At 30.7% G+C, this 6,135-nt stretch overlaps 1 pseudogene; it reads right to left on the bottom strand.

The window, feature by feature from the left end:
• Positions 1 to 3,526: 3,526 nt before the first annotated feature.
• Positions 3,527 to 4,024, bottom strand: LOC108300303 (annotated as a pseudogene).
• Positions 4,025 to 6,135: the final 2,111 nt, after the last annotated feature.

A 6,135-nucleotide genomic window follows, 5' to 3' on the forward strand; every position in this document is an offset into this window, starting at 1 on the left:
AAAAAAAAAAAAAAAGAATTTACTTTTTGCTTGTGTTTTGAGACAGGGCTCGTTACCCATTAAAAACTACTGTAATCTTGATGCAGCCTTCTGTACCTGGATTTCAGCTCTCTTATCTCCTGCTACTTAAAATATGAACCTCAAGATCAAAGTGCTGATAAAGGCACTGGCCAGCTTTATCATTTACAGGTATTGATTGACTTATGACCGTGCAACTTACGACCATTCGACTTTACGACCACAATCGCTAGCCACGACTGCTCCACGTCTGGCAGCGCAAAGGTTGCCCAGTTGGGCGTACAACAGTGCTGACCAGCTTCTGGCAGCACTACCATCTCCACGTGCACCATTTCAACTGTACATATAGCCTACTCAACTTACGAACAAATCGTGTTAACGACCGCTCTGCCAGTCCCAATCGTGGTCATAAGTTGAGCACTAGCTGTACTTTCAAATTTGAGTTGCAATTTCTCTCTCTCTTTTTTAAAAAATTTCTCCTGACCATAAAATATCAATTCTATAGATCGAATGGTATGCATTAATCCATAATATTGTATCTAGAACCTCTTTATTTGTATCAGTACAGCCCTTCAGAGCTGCTGATCTGATTACTATCAAAGCAAAATTCTCAGACTTTTTGATTACTTTAACTTGATATATGCTGTTGATAGTACTACAACCTGCTGTTTGGAGATCACTGGTGCACACAGTTAATGCACTTAAGAACATTTTAGAGTAAAAGTTATGTATTTTGATTACAAATTTTAAAGAATTATCCCTCACTTTTCTTAACTTTTTATCTGATGAACATCATCATTTTTTTCTGAGTTTCCATTTGAAATTTTTAAAGACTTTTAAAAAATATTGATATATAAAATTTAAGATGTTTCAGTGCATGTTCCAGATGATTTGTTTTCATTGCTACCTAAACATTTTCTCCATGTAGACAAAAAATTTAGTTCTCATTAACTTAGTAAAATGAGAACCCCAATTCAAGAGCTACATTTATAGGGACAATAAATCATTGACATTAGAACTCTACTGAAATTTCATGTAAACTAAATGAAATGTATCATATGAATAGTAGTACTGCTAGTATAACTCTTGTTGATTTAGATTAGTCCACAAAATTGAATCATGACTTGTATCATATAATGTATCATACATAATCCATCACAATAGTGTTAGAAAAATTAAGCCGTTAAACACTCACAAAATATAGTTTATACTGAAAAATCTGTCCCTTTACAAAAGGCAAATACAAAGTTTATATAAAAAATAGAAATACTTGAACCTAAATCTAATTGGGGAATTGGAACATTTTAGGAATCTATAACTATCATTTTGCATCTTGAACTCTACAGCAAAGACTTAGAATTTTCCATCAAATCCTCAAACATATTTTCTAGTATGTATCCAACAATTCATTGAAGCAGTGATCTTATACATCCTGCACATCACAGTCAGATGACTGGCTTGCTCAAAATAGAAATTCTTGGAACCCATCATAGGCCTACAAAATTAGAATCCTTGGAAAACTGTGTATTTTTAATTTTTAAGACTTTAAGATAATTCCAGAACAAACAATTCAAAAACAGTAGACTAGATAATCTCTGACTTAATTCCTATACTCAAATTATGTGAAATATATTGAATCTTACATTAACCAACAAATGGACACACAGTTATTTAGTAAAATTAAAATGGAAATCTAATTACTGAAAAGATTTGAGGGTTTCTCATCTGGCCATTTATAATGGTAAATGAATGATAAATCATAATTTTTTTCTGGCTAAGATGAATTTCTGTACTGTATTTATCCCCTAATCCCTGTAAGAATTCTTTTTTTAACTGCTATCTCTTTCTGTGTTCTAAAAACCTGTAACAGTCTCAGGTGATTGATTTAGTATACCGAATTTTTAAAAGATTTAATATATAAATATTTTATCTCACAACCATAATGTTCATTTTTTGGAGTTAGGCATATTGCCATATGGTACTATGTTTTCCCACAATTTCTGGAACAGTATTTAAAATGTGTACAAACACATTATTAATGTACAGTAGTTTTATATTATGGGTTATATGTACAATTACTTACAAATGTAATACTGCAATTATATTTAATATGATTCTTTTTTTAGCAGACAGCATGCTGCATTTACAAACAAAAACTATCACACTACTATTGGTCCAGTTTAGGAACTTGGGAATTCATTGGTTTGATTGATTGTGCACCACTGTACCAGAAATGCCTTCTGGGATCTCCTTTCTTTCCAAGTCACAGCTTATGGTCTTTTCCAGAAATCATAGCTATTCTCATTTATAGGGAAAATAAATGTATTATATTGTTCCCTAAGTGTTTTGGAAAAAGAAAAGGTGCTTTTCTTGCCTTTACACAAAGGCATCTCCCTCACTCATCTGTCCATGTCTTAAAAATACATAATTAGGTTTTTTAAATTAGCATTTTATGTACTAGTATCCCTAAGTATCCCCCCATGTGCCTGTGTGTCTATACCCACAAACACACACAATTATAAATATATACATTTATATATGTGCAAATATATATTTGTATAGGTATAAATAAATATATAAATACAGCTATACAAATACATAATATCTAAATATAACAGGTATAATATATATACATAAATATATATATATATAAATATATATATAAATGTTTATACATACCAAAAAATAGAGACATCAACAGGTACAAGAGCATAGATGCCAGTACAAAATGAAACAACTTTTAGTGTTTAACACATTTACTTGAATTGTGTTTTGAAATGATAAGGTTTTAGTTCCATATATATAAATTTAATAGGGAAGGAGACATGAGTAGTTAGAAAAGATTTGAATAGCTACATTTCAGAAGACCTGCAAATTTTGTTGTACAGACCAGTTGATGACTTCTAATCTAGATAATCCCTAAATTTTTCCAACTTTCAAAATCAATAAAATAATTTGAGTTTACATTAATTAATAACTGCATATGCACTTATTTTTAAATGACATATAATCCTAAATTTCAAGAATTTTTGTCTTATTATTCGAAATGTCATCAAGCTAAAAATATTTCTATGAGATTATAGTAAAGTTCTCAACTTTACTGCCTGTTCTTCTATAAACTGTTTCCTTTTTTTTCAGTTTCAAATTTTATTTCATTAACTTAAAAGGCGGACAAAATGTTTATTTCAAATCTAATTGAAATTCATCTGAAACAAGTAACTTATTTCAAGTAACTTATTGTACAGTCCATTGTCAGTTTAAAAATATTCTTTCTTCCAAAAAAAAAGCTGCATTGAAAGACACAAAAATTGGTTTATACTGCCTAAAAGTGAGATATAAACTTTTGATGTGAATTTGTTTCACTGTCAATTCCGATGATAAAGATGAGAGGCACAAGGGTTCACACTTTAGTTAAATGATGCGAACAAAAAGGTTGTTTTCCTCTGATACAAATTAGAAGCCACCATGTCTCTTACAGTAGTACCACATACTTGATGTTGATACTAGGTTACTTCTTTTTCTTTCCTTTCTCTTTTTTAATTCCCTCTCCTTGTTGAAGACTTTGGTGACCACTTCCTGTTTTTTGTGTCCTTGCTTTTAGTTTAGGTATCATTTCTGCTGCATCAACATTACTGACTTACATCACGGGAACTGTACAAGTCAGAGGCTGCCATCTTCCTGTTTGAGCTGGATTCTGGACTCTGCCTCTGTATTGGACATCACGATTCCATTCTCTAGAGTACATTTTATTTTTCTCAAGAAATACTTTAAGTCCAGCTGCTGAACATACATCTTGAATCTCTGTAGCTGTAGAATTTTCAACAGCCTTACTTATGGGGATTCACCTTCCCTCTGCGATGGTCTTCTTATTGTTTAAATCAGCAGGATAGATACACATAAACCTGTCCTTGTTGGCTGGGGACCACGTGGCAGCGCAAGCCGTCTTCACAAGACTCCAAACTGCGACAGCCCAGGAGCCGCAGGCAGAAACCTGGGAGGAATGCATCTCTGGGTTTTTATATGAATTGTTTCTTAATTGCTATCACCATGTCTTCTGAACTTTAACAGTAACATTGGGGTTAGCACATCGTTTTTGTTTCATGTTTCCAGTTCTATCTCATTAAATAGAGAAAAGATCCTTGAGTTTAACCACTCTGGCATACACTAATGTTGATTATTAAAGCTCTAGTTAAAACTAAAACACTGTAAATAATAGAAGTTGCCCGGGTTAAGTACTAATCTATCTCAACCAGAATGTAAGCAAACTAGTTTACATTAACCAAAATGTAAAGAATCATTTTATCTTAAATTAGTAATGTATAAATTTAAAAGTGATGGTGTTTATAATTTTAATAATATATAATAAATATACATTTGAAGATGAGTTTGTTCTTGAGAGATTTTGTGTCAAACATAGCTAAAAATAACATGAAATAACATGGGATTCTTTAAGAGTTGGTTATTTTATGAACTGAAAAATTTACTAATCATTTTGCCTGATTTGGGAAATTTAGAATTCCATTTTGTTTTTTATAGTTGGTAAACATGTAGGTAGAGGCCAAAATAAAAACTTCAAGAACTTCACAAACTTATATGTGATATAATTTTAGAATATTACATTCAAAGAGTTTTGCCAAAAATTTCATCATTTAGTCTGTTGATCTATGAGAACCAAGATTTTTAAAACACTAAGGGTAATATAAACCTGTTTGTCTGTCCATGAACTCCCAATATGCATTGAATATTCATGCAAATAACTGGCTACCATTTTTAAAGAGATATTAAAATTTCACACATTCTCTAAACACTTATACAGAAGAATGCCTTACTTACAGTTACCCAAGCTCCTAATTTCCTCTTATAGAGTGAGTTCTCAGCTTTCATAATTTTATGAATGTAACTCTCCTCTAGGTAATAGGAAACAGTGTATAGTGCCCATGTTCGCATAGCATGTTGTTATTTAAAAATTGGTTTAAGTGTTCATATAAAATAATTCATTTAACTGAAATTTATATTAAGAAAATGGCTCTTAGCTGTCCAAATTGTCCAGAAGTTTATGTATTTGTGTTTTAAAAATTGACACAAATTTTGCACTTAAAAATCTATCCTATCTTCAGAATACAAGAAGAAAATAAAAAATGATATTAAAATTTTTCATTTCTATATTGATATTTTAAAATAAGAAAATAAAGATAGCTTTGGTTTCTTTAATAAATATATTAAAAGTTATAAATATACTAGCTAAGTATACAACAATACAGAAATGAAAATGTCTTTTTCTTAAAGATAATTCCAACTTAATTTATTTCTCTTTCATTGGGAACAGGTTTAAAAACTTCCCAGATAAATTGGCTGTTTGTTTTGGTTATTGAAATTTAATTGATAAATATATGTAACAAAAATTTTAGAGTATAAGCATTCAGAAGTTTTATAATTCCAATTATTTGAAGCTTATGAATAGCTATAAACTTAGTTTTTCTCTCTCTTGTATATTTTGTATCGAACAATTTTCCATAGACCAATAGTTTTAATTTTTTAATTGGGAACATTTAGAACATTATATTGTGTTGTAACTGGAGAATCAGTTAGAGAAATCATGGTCTGTTGCCAAGATTAATTCTGGCAAGCAACATTGGCATAATATATTAAAGCCCATGTCATAGAAACAGCACCTCAGAAATGGGAACTGGTGATTCAAGATTGGCAGAGTCCCCTAGTGCTTAATGTTAAGAACTAGCTTAAAGGCTGGTCATGATATTGGAGAAGGAATAATTCCTTCTTCCAACATGTTCTTAAAGTCCAAAAATATAGTGGAGATGGCAAAAAATCGTTGAAAAATTACAGCTCTAGAAAATTATGTCAAGAGATGAACTTGGAAGCCACCAATAAATAAAAGTCATAAATAATCACACAAATATTTTTGAAAGCTTTTGACAATTTCTGGATAACATATATTATTATACTCCCTAAGGATATTTGTCTTTATTTTTTATTCTTTTCAGTTATACTTTTACTCTCTTTAGGCTTGTTGATTCCTCATTAAAGATATGGATTCTTTTTTTTCTTTTACTTTAAGTTCTGGGATACATGTGCAGAATATGCAGGTTAGTTACACAT

This window comes from Cebus imitator, unplaced genomic scaffold, assembly GCF_001604975.1.
Source record: "Cebus imitator isolate Cc_AM_T3 unplaced genomic scaffold, Cebus_imitator-1.0 Scaffold26, whole genome shotgun sequence".
Classification (NCBI taxonomy): domain Eukaryota; kingdom Metazoa; phylum Chordata; class Mammalia; order Primates; family Cebidae; genus Cebus; species Cebus imitator.